Genomic DNA, 16,999 nt, shown 5'->3' on the forward strand with positions numbered 1-16,999 from the left:
CCACGCATGAATGGACTTAAGTCCGTTCTAAAGTCCGTTCATTTTGAACGTGATGACGAACGACGGGACTAGAAAAGGAAGTCAATCTTGCCGCTTTTATCGGCGAGATTGACACCTTGCGAGCCCCGTTGTGGGAGCCAGTGCCGAGCTGGCTCGCTCATCGGGAAAGGAAAAATGTTTTTTCCTTTCCCAATGAGCGACAAGCATTGCTGACATTAAGGCTGGGTTCACACTGGTGAGGGGATCCGACTTGGATTCCTGCCAATACCAGGCACTGTGTTTGGTATAAATCATGAGCATACCAGGCCCTTAAGTCTGGTATGGATTTTAAGGGGAACCCCCTATCCCGAAAAAACAGCGTGGGGGTCCCCCCAAAATCCATACCAGACCCTTATCCGAGCACGCAGCCCGGCCGGTCAGGAAAGGGGGTGGGGACAAGCGAGCGCCCCCCCTCCTGAACCGTACCAGGCCGCATGCCCTCAACATGGGGGGGTGGGTGCTTTGGGGCAGGAGGGCACCCTGCAGCCCCCCCACCCCAATGCACCCTGTCCCCATGTTGATGAGGACAAGGGCCCCTTACCGACAACACTGGCCATTGGTTGTCGGGGTCGGCGGGCGGGGGGGCTTATCGGAATCCGGGAGCCCCCTTTAATAAGGGGGCCCTCCCGATCCCAGCCCCCTTCCCTATGTGAATGAGTATGGGGTACATCGTACCTCTACCCATTCACCTGGCGAAAAAAGTGTCAATAAAAAAAACACACTAGACAGGTTTTTAAAGTAATTTATTAGGCAGCTCTGGGGGTCTCTTCCAACTCCTCCGCTCTCTCCTGCTTCTTCTCCCGGTCTCCGGCCCCTTCTGCCACTCTCCGGTTCTTCTGCTGGGCTCCTCCGCTATCTTCTGCTCTTTTGCTAGCATTGGCCCGGTCTTCTCCATTGTCTTGTTTCCTCTTCTCTACTTCCGATGTTGACACGATGCTCTCTCCCGCTGTAATGCCGTGTGAGCGGTGCACAACGACTTATATAGGCATTGGGCGTAGGCATATAAGTCGTTGCGCACCGCTCACACAGTAGAAGATAGTGGAGGAGCCTGGCAGAAGAACCGGAGACCGGGAGAAGAGGCCAGAGACCGGGAGAAGAGGCCAGAGACCGGGAGAAGAAGCAGGAGAAAGCAGAGAAGTCGGAAGAGACCTCCGGAGCTGACTAATAAATTACTTTAAAAACCTGTCCAGTGTGTTTTTTTATTGACGCTTTTTTCCTCCAGGTGAATGGGTAGGGGTACGATGTACCCCATACTCATTCACATAGGGCGGGGCGCCGGAATCTGGGGGGGGCCTTATTAAAGGGGGCTCCCATATTCCGATAAGCCCCCCACCCGCAGACCCCCGACAACCAGGATTGTCGGGAAGGGGCCCTTTTCCTCATCAACATGGGGACAAGGTGCTTTGGGGTGGGGGGTGCCGCAGGGTGCCCCTGCCCAAAAGCACCCACCCCCATGTTGAGGGCATGCTGCCTGGTACGGTTCAGGGGGGGGGGGGGCGCTTGCTCGGATAAGGGTCTGGTATGGATTTTGGGGGGGACCCCATGCCGTTTTTTCGGTGTAGGGGTCCTCTTAAAATCCACAACAATTGTCGCTTCTTTTTTGCGCTCGCTGCAATAGGAAAATGTGTTTTTCCTATTGCAGCGAGCGCGAGATGTACAGTACCCTATCGTCCAGAACCAGCGCGATCTATCGTGGGCAGGTGCTGTAGCTGCCCTTGCATCGTATTTGGTCTGTCGGACCAGCATACAGACGAACGGCTTTCCCGATAGGAACTGGTTCCGGCGGGAGGATTTAAAACATGTTTCAAATCTAAAGTTCATCTGATTTTTGACCGAAAAGGTCCGTCGGAAGTCTGATGAAGCCCACACACGATCGGATTGTCTGACGGGTTCGTTAAAGCGGACAAGTTCGGTCGAAAAGTCCGCCCGTGTGTACACGGCATAAGAATATCATTGAGCCAGCAAGACAATCACACAATCAGGAAAAAATATTTCGGGGGTGTTCTATACAACTGTTACAGAAAGCCTACAAGGTTTTTTTTTTTTTTCCTTTTCACAAAAAGTTGAAAAGAAGTGGTGGGAAATCAAAAAGAAGAGAAGAAAAAGCAGCTGATGAGCCTGCCATTGAAGTTACTTGGCTGCTTTGCCAAGCATAGCCAAAGGCAGGGCCAAGAGATAGGTTCCCTTTTTATCTAACCATTTGATAGCACCATTTCTTGACATTAGATAGTGCTTATGGTGTTCAGAGTGATCACATTTTCGGAAGCTGTCTTTTAAACAGCGGATGTATAGAAATTAAATTTTTCCAACAAGGCACAATGTAATAGACTTAGTACCCTAATAAGCTCCCTTTAAATTCATCTTCCAGCTTTTAAGAGTTGCATTCACTGGAATCTTAGCAAACTGTTAAATACGATTAAGGCTAACTTTGCTTTATTCGCCATTTTCAAGCCACATATTTATTTCATCGGCCAATTAATGTACATTGCTCTAGGGTAAAACAGTAAGCCACTCTTTGGATATGGATGTTTTCAGCAGACCAAGATGAGCAGGGTTATTGTTGCATTTTAAAATTCAGGGTAGCAGTGTCAGGCCGCTTTATTCTGTTTTCATGTGTCTTTATACCTGAAGCCATATTTCTTCTTCAGAACAGCTATTCTACAGAAAACACTATGAGTCATCGCCACGCTCTTCTAACTGAATCAAGTATTGGTTTTCCCCACAAAAAATACAGTTAGAATAAATGGTCTAAAAGTTCAACAGTCATGAAATTCATTCATCTAAAATCAGATGCTGCATGAAAATGGTTGCAAGTTCTGCTTATCAGGGAGCCTCCTACCTCTAGATTAAAAAAAGGTTGCTAAATGTGAAAATGTAAAAAATGCTTCCTGACTTCCAGCTCACTCGCCTAGATGTCGGTGACATCACTCGGCCTTCTCCCAGGACCTTGGAAATGCTGAGAATGCTAAACCCCAGGAGAGCGCATTCTCACAGCATTTAGGATCCTCACCTCAAACTCAGGAAAAGAGCCAATATCACCAGCACCTATAGGAAATGGGTGGAAGCCAGAGTATATGGTATGTTCAGTGTAGGTATTATTACTTTTTACCTATTTATAAATGATACATGGTCTAGGATTAAAAGTACCATTTCTGTCTTTGCACATGACATCAAGCTATGCAGTGGAATAACATCCTTACATGATGTCTCCAACTTACAAGCTGACCTCAATGCACTGTTTATTTGGGCAACTATATGGCAAATGAGATTTAATGTTCATAAATGTAAAGTTATGCACTTGGGGGATAAGAATATGCAGGTATCATACAAACTAGGGGGAGTACAACTGGGGGACTCAATGGTGGAGAAGGATCCAGGGGTTTTGGTAGATCATAAGGTCAATAATAGCATGTAATGCCAAGCAGCAGTTTCCAAAGCGAGCAAAGTTGTTTCTTGTATTAAGAGAGGTGTAGTGGGCACTTACTTTCAAGTAGGTGAGCTTTCTGAGTTTAAATGACAAAGTATAGTTTCAGGTAAATTTAGGCAGGCTTGCATTGTGAATCCAAGCCTGGTTTTTTATTTTGAGAACTGGAAGGGTCAGTGTAGTGCAGGGTGTGGCCACCTGTGCTTGAACCCAGAGATGACTCCTCTTGCTTTCAGTGGAAATGGTTCTGGAAGAGAGGTTGGACTTGGGATCTGAGTGACAGGCAGCTCATTTGTGGAGTTCTGGCCAATCATTAGTTTGTTTTTACCAGGAGGACTCCCATATAAGCTGGGGTCACATGCTGCTTGGGAGTTCCAGAAAGGGAGAGATCAGAGAGAAGGCCCCCTTCGGGGAGCCAAGCAGAGACCCCCCCCCCCTATGGGGGAGGAGGGGGGGGACCAGGCCACACGGAGGAGAGGAGTTAGTGACACCGCACAGCATGTAGTTGCTGGTGTTGCTGGATGCCCCCTGCGGGGAGGGGAGCGTGCCAGACTGGAGAGAAGGGATGGAGAAACCATTCAGAAGAAGTAGCAACTAAGTGGAAGAAAACTGGGAGATCGATCGTTTGTGAGTGGCACATGGACTGTTGATCAAGTGAATGAAAGCCCAGGGGAACGGTACTACCAGAGGCTGAGGGATGTTGGTATGCAAGTCAGTAGACAGGTGGTGATGGCCTGTGACTTATGGTTCAACAATACCCTGGGATTCCAATCAGTCAGGCGGGAGGAATTATCCAGAGTAATCTCTTCCTTAGCTCAACTTGGAAGTACTGTACAGATGGGAAGTAGTGGTCAAAAGGCGGAGGTAGAGCTCCGAGGACAAATAGAGATACAGATTGTCCTAAAAAAGGTCTACGGGTGAAGAAGTTATTCAGAGTGACTCTTTACTACAACAGCCTATGTATTCTCTAGTAAATCTACCCAAGTCTATATGCAAAGAGTTATTCAGAGTGGCTCTTTGCTATTCATTTTCATTGTTCTCAAGGACCAGACTACTCCCATCTTCCCAATGAGAAGTTATTGCAGAGTGACTTTTCATTATCTGCAACGTTCTAAGTCTTTGCATGAGAGGCAAAAGAAAAGATTATGAAACAACAAAAGAGCATCTCAGAAAACCCTTTTCCTATCCCAGTTCATGTTATACAAATAAAAGCAAGAGAAAAGTACAATATGTACTGTTACTATTTCTATGGGTTGCGATGGGCTGGGTGATAAATGTGATTTACGGATAGAACACACAAATTGTAGCTCCTACGGGGGTCGTGCACTACAGAGGTATAGACTCCAGAGAGAGAGATATCATTTTTCCCCTGTGCAAATCATTAGTAAGACCTCATCTGAAATATGCAGTTCAGTTTTGGGCACCAGTTCTCAAAAAGGATATTGGGGAACTGGAGAAAGTGCAGAGAAGGGCAACCAAACTAATAAGAGGCATGGAGGAGTTCAGCTATGAGGAAAGATTAGAGGAACTGAATTTATTCTCTCTTGAGAAAAGGAGATTAAGGGGGGATATGATCAACATGTACAAATACATAAGGGGTCCATATAGTGAACTTGGTAGAATTATTCACTTTAAGGTCATCACAGAGGGCAAGGGGACACTCTAAGTCTGGAGAAAAAGAGTTCATCTACAAATACAGAAAGGTTTCTTCACAGTAAGAGCTGTGAAAATGTGGAATAGACTCCCTCCAGAGGTGGTTCTGGCCAGCTTATTTTAAAAATAGCTGGCTGCATCCCTAAATATAAGTAGATACAGTTAAAAGGTAACACCAACAGAGGTAGTTGATCTATGGAGTATCCCACTACCTTCTGGGGGATCAGGAAGGAATATATTTCTTCTTGCTGGAGCAAATTGTGTCATGCTTTATAAGGGTTTTTTTTTGCCTTCCTCTTGATAAACTGTAGGTATACAGTATGGTTTTGTATATGAAGGTTTTTCAGTCCATTTATTTATTGTGTTTATTTTTCTCCATTGGTTGAACTCGATAGATGTGTGTCTTTTTTCAACCTAACTATGTAATTCTAGCCAACACATTTTCTAGATATAGAGTCAGACCTCACAAATGCTCTTTTGGAAGACTGGTCAAACATTCCCATAGACACGCCTAAACCTTGTGGACAGCCTTCCCAGAAGAGTTGAAGCTGTTATAGCTGCAAAAGGTGGGCCAACTCAATATTGAACCCTACGGACTAAGACTGGGATGCCATTAAAGTTTATGTGTGTAAAGGCGGGTGTCCCACTACTTTTAGTAATATAGTGTACGTATTGTATTGAGTACAGCTCTATTTAGTCACAACAGTCAAAGGTAGTTTTATTTTTATTTTGGAGCTATCTCCACTCACTTCCTTCAGTCAGGTGTCTAGGACAGGAAGTCTTATAGAGTATGACATAGGGGGATACAGTGTTGACCATAGCTACAGAAGGAAAAAAGGTTTGGCTGTATTCCAACAAAGTTACATGTAATTATGTAAAAAAATGCAATATTTGGAATTCTTTGACTCATAAAGTAAGGTCTCAGCCTCCTCCAATTTTTTTTTTTTTTTGGCTGCTGTGACCCAACTTCCTGTTAGAGGGTGGCTACTTCCCCGTGATCCACTGTATGTAGGAATATATCCACCTTCTTTTGCTCAATCCTGAGATGGACTATGGAAAAAGTATGTACGGATCTTTTACCTTGTTTGTAATAAAGATCATTTCTTCAGTCCCCGTCTGAGTGCTAGCTTTTATCATACAGTTTGATTTTGATGGCTTGCAGGAGCTTAAAGTGGATGTAAACCCTCCATACACCCAGTGAAGTGAACAGATGATACACAGGGACGAAACAAATCTCCCTACATAAGTTTTACATCCATATCTGCTGTCTTCACATTTATATACTGTTTAGAAAGTTCAGATTGTGTAAGGAAATGTTTTCTTCCTGGTTAACACAAAGTGAGATGTCTGGCCATACAGCCAAGATAGCTAAAATTGCTTACTGGAGGAAAGGCACACACCCCCTCTCCACATAGGCAGAGACCCTCAGAGGTGTTTTGTAACAGGGCCAGCTGCCTATGGGACTTAGCTCTTTGAAGAGAGATAAGAAAACACTGCAGATACACAGTATCTCACAAAAGTGAGTACACCCCTCACATTTTTGTAAATATTTTATTATATCTTTTCATGTGACAACACTGAAGAAATGACACTTTGCTACAATGTAAAGTAGTGAGTGTACAGCTTGTATAACAGAGTAAATTTGCTGTCCCTTCAAAATAACTCAGCACACAGCCATTAATGTCTAAACCACTGGCAACAAAACTGAGTACACCCCTTAGTGAAAATGTCCAAATTGGGGAGGGGTGGCGTCCGAGCCCGAAGATGGCCGTTTACCCTGCGAGCTCCACCACACAGCCGGGGGAATCCACTAACATCGGAGCCCTGTAACACTCCATCCGCACACATCTGACCCCGCAGAGCCTAACACATTGCCCGGGATGACGAGAAGGAAGAAGCCTCCACTGCAGCTCCGTAAGCTGCCAAGCTTATTCACTAACTCGGTGCGGCCTCACCAAAATGGCGCCCGGTTGGAGCATAAGAACGGGAAGGCCACAGCCGCGGCCTCTCCATCAGAGCACAGCGGAACAGGTCCAGGAAATCTGCCCAGCGGATCTTCTTCGGCGGCATCCACCCCTACCGCCAGAAGTCCTGCCAAGACCAGGCAGCGAACAGCTTCCCCTCATGAGAGCCTGTTGCATCAAGGCATGGAGGTGAGCGCCCATAATCCCTCACAGCAGCATATCCCAGAGGCCCCGGATCCCATAGCTGGATTCCCCACTTTAGGACAGCCTGTGTCAGACACAGTACTAAAAGAAATGCTGATGTCCCTGCGATCCTCGTTACACCATGAGATGCTGCATACAGTGAAAAAGTGTCAGGCAGAGGTTCATATCCTGGGAGAGAGGGTGAATCAGATTGAAAATGCTCTGTAAACGCATGCAACCTCTTTCAATAAGATGGTAGATGCTCATAACGTCTATACTGATGAACTCTCCTGGATCAAAGATAAAATAGCAGACCTCGAAGATAGATCCAGGAGGAATAATCTTAAAATTAGAGGTATCCCAGAATCAGTTCCTGAGACACAACTACCACAATACGTCCAAGATTTATTCTCCGCATTACTACCCGCAATGTCCGCATTAGAGCTTACAGTGGATAGAGTGCAGAGAATACCAAAGCCGTCTTTTTTAGCTGACGATGTACCCAGGGATGATTTGCTGTGGCTACATTGTTACAGAGTAAAAGAAACCATACTAGCTGCTTTCCGTAACTCTGAACAACGCCCAGCTCAATACACCTATTTGCAACTGCTCCCTGACCTCTCCAGCGCCGTCGCAATCTAGCCACCATTACTAAGGCGCTACACAACCATCACATAATACACAAGTGGAAATACCCTGCCACACTCTCCATCACGTATAACGGTACGGTCACCACTATTTCCACCCTGGAAGAGGGTCTGACTGCCCTCTGACAATGGGGAATTAGTAGATGGTCCCTCATACATGCAGGCTGACTGGCAGGTGGTGACAAGGAAGAAGAGTGATAAAAAATCTGGACAACCGAAGGAACGCTCCTAAACATTTAAAGCAATCCTTATATTTATACCCCCGGTGACGGCACACATGGAAATACTTCCAATACCCCTCACCTTTATTGAACAGAGCATATGGATCAAGATTTCTCATGCGGATTCTCCTTTTACCCTGTAACCATTATTTTTTCCTTTTTCAATTTATGTTGTACTTTTCTTTTTGTTTTTGTGGATCAACAACCAATAACATCTCCAAGTTCACTTCTATGGAACAGAACCTCCAGATTCCGCATGGCACCTACCCGAACCAAGGAGCATTCTAGAGGAATCGTCGCCTTGGAACAAAGGACACCCATCTCCAAGTGGACTACCGCCTATCACCATAAGTGTGAGTACTGTCGACCCTCGGCATACAGCGCATTTTCCAATTTGAAACATGCCAGTTAAGCTACTCTCCATTAATGCGCACGGCCTAAATCATCCGGCCAAGAGAGCATCCCTTTGGAAAGAGGCAGACTCTTCCCAATGCGATATTCTATGCGTCCAAGAGACACACTTTCATCACGTAGCTCCACCTAGATGCTCTCATAGAAACTTCCAACACTACTTCTTCTCCAATATGAATGCGAAAAAAAGAGGGGTCATGGTGGCTATTAAAGATTCTGTATCATTCCAACCTCACTCTGAAACATCTGATCCGGCTGGCCACTACCTCGTTATATGTGACATTAACTCTACCCGTTGTACTCTAGTGAATGTTTATGTTCCCAACAACAAACAAGTTTGATTCCTGAATAAGTTGATGAAAAAGCTGAAAAGAATTCAACAAGGTTCCCTTATATTATGTGGGGACTTTAATATTACACCTGACCCACACATGGACTCCACAGGTAATACAAAAACCATGAACTAAGAATATATTAGAAGGTCACTTGTCTGATTATTTCCAGATCAATTCCTCTTCTACAACCGACCCATTTGTACTCTGGAACGCTCACAAGGCGTACATTAGAGGTATATTTATCCAGTTAGCCACAAAGCTCAAAATGCAGAGGCAACAGCGGCTTAATACCCTTCTTTCAGAAATCAGAATCCTTGCATATCAAGATAAAAAAACCCTACGCACCACATTAGTGCAAAACTTACAGCCCTGCGACATGACCTTAGATTAGAATTACTCCATTCTTTCGAACAAAGGGAAAGGAGGCTAAAAATGACCTTCTATTTGACCAGCAATAAAGTTGGAAAAGAACTAGCTCGCAAGTTGCAAGGCCAACGCTTTAAAACCAAAATACCCCACATCATCAACCCTACATCCAAACAAAAGGTATTTGATCCCCAAAACCTTGCCAATGCATTTAGCGAATATTATGGGTCCCTCTACAACCTAAACCAGGACAGCGGTACTGCACAACCATCCCAATCAGCTATAAATGATTTCTTAAAAGACATTAACCTACCCCGACTCTCCACCTCACAACTGCAGGAGTTAAATTCCCCCTTTTCATTATCTGAATTACTAAAAGTTATAGACACTCTTCCCAATAACAAATCCCCAGGAGCAGATGGTCTGACAGGGGAATACTACAAAAATTTTAAACAAATCCTGGGATCACACCTTCTTAAGGTATTCAAAGCCGCTGCCTCAGTCTCCTTTCCATCTGAGATGGTAGAAGCATTAATAGTTACGTTACCCAAACCGGGGAAGACACCGGATGTTCCCCAAAATTTTAGGCCAATATACTTATTGAACAATGATCTAAAGATTTATGCTAAAATGATAGCAATGAGACTGGTTGACATCCTTCCTACCCTAATTAACCCAGATCAATCTGGATTCACCAAAGGCAGACAGACAAACGGCTGATGCCACCAGAAGACTAATTGATGTAATTCATCTAGCTACGAAACATGGAACGCCTTCTTTGCTTCTAGCTCTGGATGCAGAGAAGGCGTTCGATAGAGTGTATTGGAAATATCTAACAACAACACTGGAGAAATTTGGTTTCACAGGCCACCTACTTTCTGCAATACTGGCCCTATATACCTCTCTTTCAGCACAAGTGTATGCTTCGGGTATGCTATCTAAACCCTTTAGGATCACAAATGGCACCCGCCAGGGGTGCCCACTATCTCCCCTCATTTTTAACCTGTTAATGGAGCCTTTGGCAACCAGCATAAGACAAAATCCCAACATACAAGGTTTCATGATCAATAATCGCAAGCATGTCATAAGTCTCTTTGCAGATGACTTGTTCCTTATGCTCACTAATCCGGTGCCTTCCCTGGAACACGTCAACTATTACATAAATACGGTACGGTATCATACTACAAGGTAAACAAAGCCAAATCTTATATATTGGACTTAGGTGTAACTACGAGTGATAGAGTAACCCTGCAAGCTAGATTTCCATATGTGTGGAATTCCCAAGAAATTACATACTTAGGGATTAAACTCACCTCCCAGCCTAAACAACTATTCCATGCCAACTACCTCCCACTAGAACATATATTACAAGCAGGACTCCAGTCCTTAAGCAAACATACATTGTCATGGTCGGGAAGACTGGCTGCCTTTAAAATGCAAGCCCTACCACAATTACTTTACATTTACCGAATAGTACCCATTCCAGTCCCCCGAAAATTCTTTCAAAACCTACAAACCATACTTTCCAGATACCTTTGGGTAGGCAAGAAAGCCAGAAGCGCCCTCTCCAAGCTTCGTAAAACAAAAACAGCAGGTGGGGTAGGTCTACCGGTATTAGCTGACTACCATCTAGCTGCAATATTAGCGCAACTTAGAGGATGGTTTCCTAACCAACATACCCCATTATGGGGAAGCATTGAACAAACCATGATACCAGGAGGTAGCCTTTACGAATAGGTTTTAGCTTATCTACATCCTAAATCCAAACCAACTGACCTCCCTCTACCAATTCTAGCAACACTAAATTTATGGAAGATCTTGGTGACTACCAAATCTCAGTCATCTCCCACTATCAATACCTATATCTACTCTAGCTTTGATAATTCCAGATCTTACCTTGAATAAATGGAAAACAAGGGGACTGAAATGGGTTTCGGATCTATACTCAGGTACTAATGTGAAACCGTTTGCTGACTTACAAACGGAATATGGCTTACCTATTTCAGAACAATTTAATCACTTCCGAGTTACATCGTATCTAAAGAGCACTAACACCATTAAATACAACTTATTCTGGCAGATTCATACCTACCTTACTGCCAAGATACTTCGTAAAGGAGGTATCTCACTGCTTTACAACTTTCTCCATGATAAAAACATACTCACCAAAACAAACTCCATGCTAGCACGGGAAAGGGATCTTAATGACTCCTTTTCTGAAGAGCAATGGCACAAAGCCCTGCAACATATCCATTCAGCAACCAATTGCACCAACCTATGGGAACTCTCACATAAGATCACACAGAGCTGGCACTTAACACCCTATCGGATAGCTAAATTTGACTCCTCCACACCTCCCACGTGTTGGAGGAATTGCGATCAGCCGGGTACCATCTTTCATATCTTATGGAGCTGCAAGAGCCTAGCCAAATATTGGTCACATATCTTCACAATTCTATGTCAAGTAACAGATTTACAAATCCAAACTTCCCCCTCCTTAGCTATGTTAAATATCGGCATAGAAGATATTCCACCACTACATAGACAATTTACCACTCACTTATTCCTGGCATCCAAATTAGTGATATTAAGAAAGTGGAGATCTGTGAATCCTCCAGAAGTAGAAGAGGCTTTGCGCACACTATCCTTACACTTCATCTATGAAAGGATTCTAGCATCCATTAGGGGAAATTATGACAACTTTCTTCCACATTGGCAACGATGGATAAATTGGTACAACACTCACCATAAGTAAGGACTCTTTCATAAAACAACAATCTGGTAAAATATCTAATGATTATCTGTACTTTTAAGGTTCATATCCTACTTTTTCCCTACGGTCTCTGAGTTGATCCTGTTCAGTTTGTATGTTTGTTTACTTACTTCTAGTAATGAGCTACACGCTCTTGGTACACGACTGCTAACAGATACAGCCCAGTTAATGTTATCACTGAAAAGTAGGCTTGTAGGGGTTGTACCTCCACACAGTCACAGTAAGCTCCCAAGGAGGTGACTGGTGGAGGAAGACAGCGTCTCCTGTCCTGCCCATATTCCTCATAATTCTTACAATTGTACTGTGAATGCAATGCTAATATATGATTCTGTTGGCTATTACTGTTTAAATTTTGGTTTACGATACCTATTGAGGTATGACAATGTGATTTATCATTCTGTAAACTGACAAAAATTGAATAAAAATCATTGAGAAAAAAAGAAAAATGTCCAAATTGAGCCCAAAGAGTCAATATTTTGTGTGACCACCATTATTTTCCAGCACTGCCTTAACCCTCTTGGGCACGGAGTTCACCAGACCTTCACAGGTTGCCACTGGAGTCCTCCTCCACTCCTCCATGACAACATCACAGAGCTGGTGCATGTTAGAGACCCTGCACTCCTCCACCTTCCGTTTAAAGATGCCCCATAGATGCTCAATAGGGTTTAGGTCTGGAGACATGCTTGGCCAGTCCACCACCTTTACCCTCAGCTTCTTTAGCAAGGCAGTGGTCATCTTGGAGGTGTGTTTGGGGTTGTTCTCATGTTGGAATACTGCCCTGCGGCCCAGTCTCTGAAGGGAGGGGATCATGCTTGGCTTCAGTATGTCACAGTACATGTTGGCATTCATGGTTCACTCAATGAACTGTAGCTCCCCAGTGTCGGCAGCACTCATGCAGCACGAGACCATGAACACTCCCACCACTATGCTTGACTGTAGGCAAGACACACTTGTCTTTGTACTCCTCACCTGGTTGCCGCCACACACACTTGACACCATCTGAACCAAATAAGTTTATCTTGGTCTCATCAGACCACAGGACATGGTTCCAGTAATCCATGTCCTTAGTCTGCTTGTCTTCAGCAAACTGTTTGCGGGCTTTCTAGTGCATCATCTTTACAAGAGGATTCCTTCTGGGACGACAGCCATGCAGACCAATTTGATGCAGTGTATGGTCTGAGCAATGACAGGCTGACCCCCCCTTCAACCTCTGCAGGGATGCTGGCAGCACTCATACATCTATTTCCCAAAGACAACCTCTAGATACAATGCTGAGCATGTGCACTCAACTTCTTTGGTCGACCATGGTGAGGCCTGTTCTGAGTGGAAAACTGTCCTGTTAAATCACTGTATGGTCTTGGCCACCGTGCTGCAGCTCAGTTTCAGGGTCTTGGCAATCTTCATATAGCCTAGGCCATCTTTATGTAGAGGAACAATTTTTTTTTTCAGATCCTCAGAGAGTTCTTTGCCATGAGGTGCCATGTTGAACTTCCAGTGACCAGTATGTCAGTGAGAGCGATAACACCAAATTTAATACACATGCTCCCCTTTAACACCTGAGACCTTGTAACACTAACACTGAGTCACATGACACCGGGGAGGGAAAATGGCTAATTGGGCCCAATTTGGACATTGTCACTTAGGGGTGTACTCACTTTTGTTGCCACCAGACATTAGTGGCTGTGTGTTATTTGAGGGAACAGCAAATTTACACTGTTATACAAGCTGTACACTCACTACTTTACATTGTAGCAAAGTGTCATTTCTTCAGTGTAGTCACATGAAAATATATAATAAAATATTTACAAAAATGCAAGGGGTGTACTCACATTTGTGAGATACTGTATGTGCCCAGCTCAAATTTCTTGAATTGGGTTTACATCCACTTTAAGCCGCAGCACCGACCTCCCCCACAGGCAACATGGAGCTTCTGGGTTGAGCATGGTCAATTTTTCTCTTGTAATAAAAGATAGATTACAGAGCCATTAAGTCGTGTATTTGTATGGGTTATATTTGTAGAATAACGATATTGTTTAGTGTCACTTTAAGCTAAATAAGCATTCTCTTTGCAAAGTCCACATTCATTTTGCTAAATAAAACATTTCTACTACTCAAACAGTCAACCCAATGTCTCTGGGGTAGGAGCTGTTCCGTGGAGAACTTTTTTTCCTGCTGACAGAACCCATCCAAATGTTATTTCCCTGCAGCTGCCACACATTGCCAGTACACATCCACCTTACATATTTTTAAGGACTAATGGATTAAATTAAAAAAATCAAATTTCATATGTTCAGTTCCTCAATTTAAATATTACAATGACTGCTGCTCAAGTTGAAACTGTCCCTTTTTTGTAACATAACCCTTTTAAACAATGTCCCCAATTCAAATATGTCTGTTTGTACCTGCAAATTCGATACGGAGACCCACAGAACTGTCCCTTGTCTCTGTGCCACTTAATCCCACTGCCTATGTGACGTGCATCCCTAGCACCCCCTGTGCCTCATTAAATCCCACAGATTAAGCAGAACTAATGAGCCCGTTTACAGCAAGATAAGCAGAGATTGCTAGTTAATGATCCGCTCTGGAATAAACAAGCAGGCTGCTTGGAGACTTCATTCCCATTAACCCGTTTCATGGTGCAAGGGGTAGTCTGGTTCAATACATAGGCAAACCATTTCATTACAAGAGCAGGTAATGGGAAGTCTAAGACATAAGTCTTTCACATGTACTGAAATCAAACATCATAATGGATTACAAATACATGATGAGTAGGGCGCAATCCAGTCATCAGATTGATGGTACCGTTTAACATACGCATGGCTACCAACTTTGGCAATGAGGGATGCAGCAATGTAGGTAGGACCCACCCACAGATACGTGCTTTTCTTTAACCACTTCAGCCCCAGAAGATTTTACCCCGTTCCTGACCAGGGCACTGCGTCGCTTTAGCTAACAATTGCGCGCTCATGCAACGTTGTATCCAAACAAAATTGACGTCCTTTTTTTCCCACAAATTGAGCTTTCTTTTGGTGGTATTTGATCACCTCTGCGGTTTTTAGTTTTTGCGTTATAAACAAAAAAGCGACAATGGGGGGCGTGGCTTGGCGCGCAGCTTAGATGGAAGCACACTAGAGGAGCTCCGTAAGACACACAGCCTTACAACCTGACACCCTGCCACAGAGCCTTCAATGCCGGGCAGAAAGCTTCACAGCACCCCGCAGACACGTTCCCGTCGTGGACATCAGCCATCCGCTGCTAGGAACATCGCAGATTTGCTGAGACAAAAGCCAGCAGCGGGTAGCAGCACAGCCGGTCCCAAGATGGCGCTGATGCAGCAGGCCGAGCTCCACGAGGAGGACTTCAGCGGTGACTCAGAATCCACTGAGGACACAGGTAGGGGTAAAGCCAGAGTAAACAAACCCCTGACCTATGCTGATATGTCCGGATTTACTGCGGACATTAAACCCACATTTTCGGCCGCAATCACGGACCTGAAAACGAACCTAGTGGTTCTTACTGAGAAGCTGGCAGCAACAGAGCACGCGGGGAGGCAGAGAGACAAGGCCCTGCACAGACTTGGTCAGGTCACGGTCTCTCATGCACAACACTTCATTGACATGAATAGGCATCTGGAGGACCTCGACAACAGGAGCAGGAGGAACAATATTAGGGTGCGAGGGATCCCTGAATCAGTTGAAGCGGACCAGATAGCCCCAGCCCTCCAGAGAGTCTTTAACAGCCTGCTAGACAGACAGGAAGAGACAGAGATCGAATTTGTTCGAGCACACAGGGCCCTCAGGCCTAGAGGCCCTGATACTGCTCCACCACGTGATATAATATGCTGCCTTCAGAGCTTTCAATTGAAAGAGGACATAATGCGCAGAGCAAGAAGAAATGACCGGATCATCTTTAATGGAGAAACCATAATGCTGTTTCATGACTTATCACAGATTACTCAAAAAACCGCAGAGCTTTACGTCCTTTACTTGATAAGCTCAGGGACAGAGATCTCAGGTACACCTGGCGTTTCCCTTTTGCACTTATTGTGTCGGCGAACGGTCAACAACACAAACTGCGCACCCCACAGGACCTTCCTGATTTCTGTGCTGGCCTAGGCCTAGACCTGGTGGAACTCCCTGACTGGTACGCAGACTTTGTCCTACCACCGCATGATAGGAGCCCACCTTGGTCGCCATTCTCCACGCCAGAAAAGAGACTTTCTAAGAAGATGAAACAGGGCATGCCAGGAGGTTCCAAAACAGGCACAGATCCATGTTGGACCAGGACCATGCAGAGGATTAAGGTTCGGCTGAACCTCTTATCAACCTTAGTGGCTCGGTTCCACTCGTCTAACCACTGAAAATCGCAATTTTTGCATTTTTGCTGTGGAGCTTTCCATATTTTTTTTTTTTCCTTTTTGTTAGGCTCTCCATCCAGCATCTGAACAGTTCAAACTTAGGATTCTAGTAGGGACTGATGATCTTATGGGGATTTAGAGATCGTTGGAGGTCACTTGCTTAAGTTCCAAATGCAAAATGTGATGTGTTATTTATGATAGTGGACATTAAGTTCTGGGACTAATGGTGAATCATTGGGAGAGAGGATTTGGGTGGTCACGACACTTTGGAGGTGATGACCACGAGGGGCGATAAGATCGCAGAATTGCAGTTAAATGCTTTAGGTGGCGGTGGGGGATTGGATGTCCCACAGTTAGGAGGGCATGGATCCCCTGACCGATAGGGTGAATTAATCATATACTTACCATATTTTATATTTAAGGCTGTGTGTTACTTGGAGGCACGGTTTTCCAGTTACATTTCTAGTTTTAAATTTTTCTTTTTTGCGTTTTTTTTTCAACGCAGTATACTATTCTTATTTTTGCCCACATACCAGGCGGCCACCTCCCTTTGCCCAACAAAGTTATCTGGTCCTATTCGTAGTTCACCAGACTCACTATAATTCTCTGGATAGGGCCCTATCTAG

General features: G+C 44.5%; 1 protein-coding gene across 2 annotated transcripts in view; it reads right to left on the minus strand.

Annotated features, from left to right (window-relative positions):
- Nucleotides 1-16,999, minus strand: part of LOC141113180 (inactive phospholipase C-like protein 2) — a 355,506-nt gene that overhangs the window by 196,426 nt on the left and 142,081 nt on the right. The window contains exon 1 of one of the 2 annotated variants that reach the window (XM_073606113.1): nt 14,419-14,496. The exons of the other annotated variant lie outside the window; for it this stretch is intronic. The gene's annotated coding sequence lies outside the window, so the exon portion shown is untranslated. Of the gene's footprint in view, nt 1-14,418; nt 14,497-16,999 lie in introns of those variants that run through there. 2 annotated transcript variants of the gene reach the window in all.

Source organism: Aquarana catesbeiana, linkage group LG12 (genome assembly GCF_042186555.1).
Source record: "Aquarana catesbeiana isolate 2022-GZ linkage group LG12, ASM4218655v1, whole genome shotgun sequence".
Classification (NCBI taxonomy): Eukaryota; Metazoa; Chordata; class Amphibia; order Anura; family Ranidae; genus Aquarana; species Aquarana catesbeiana.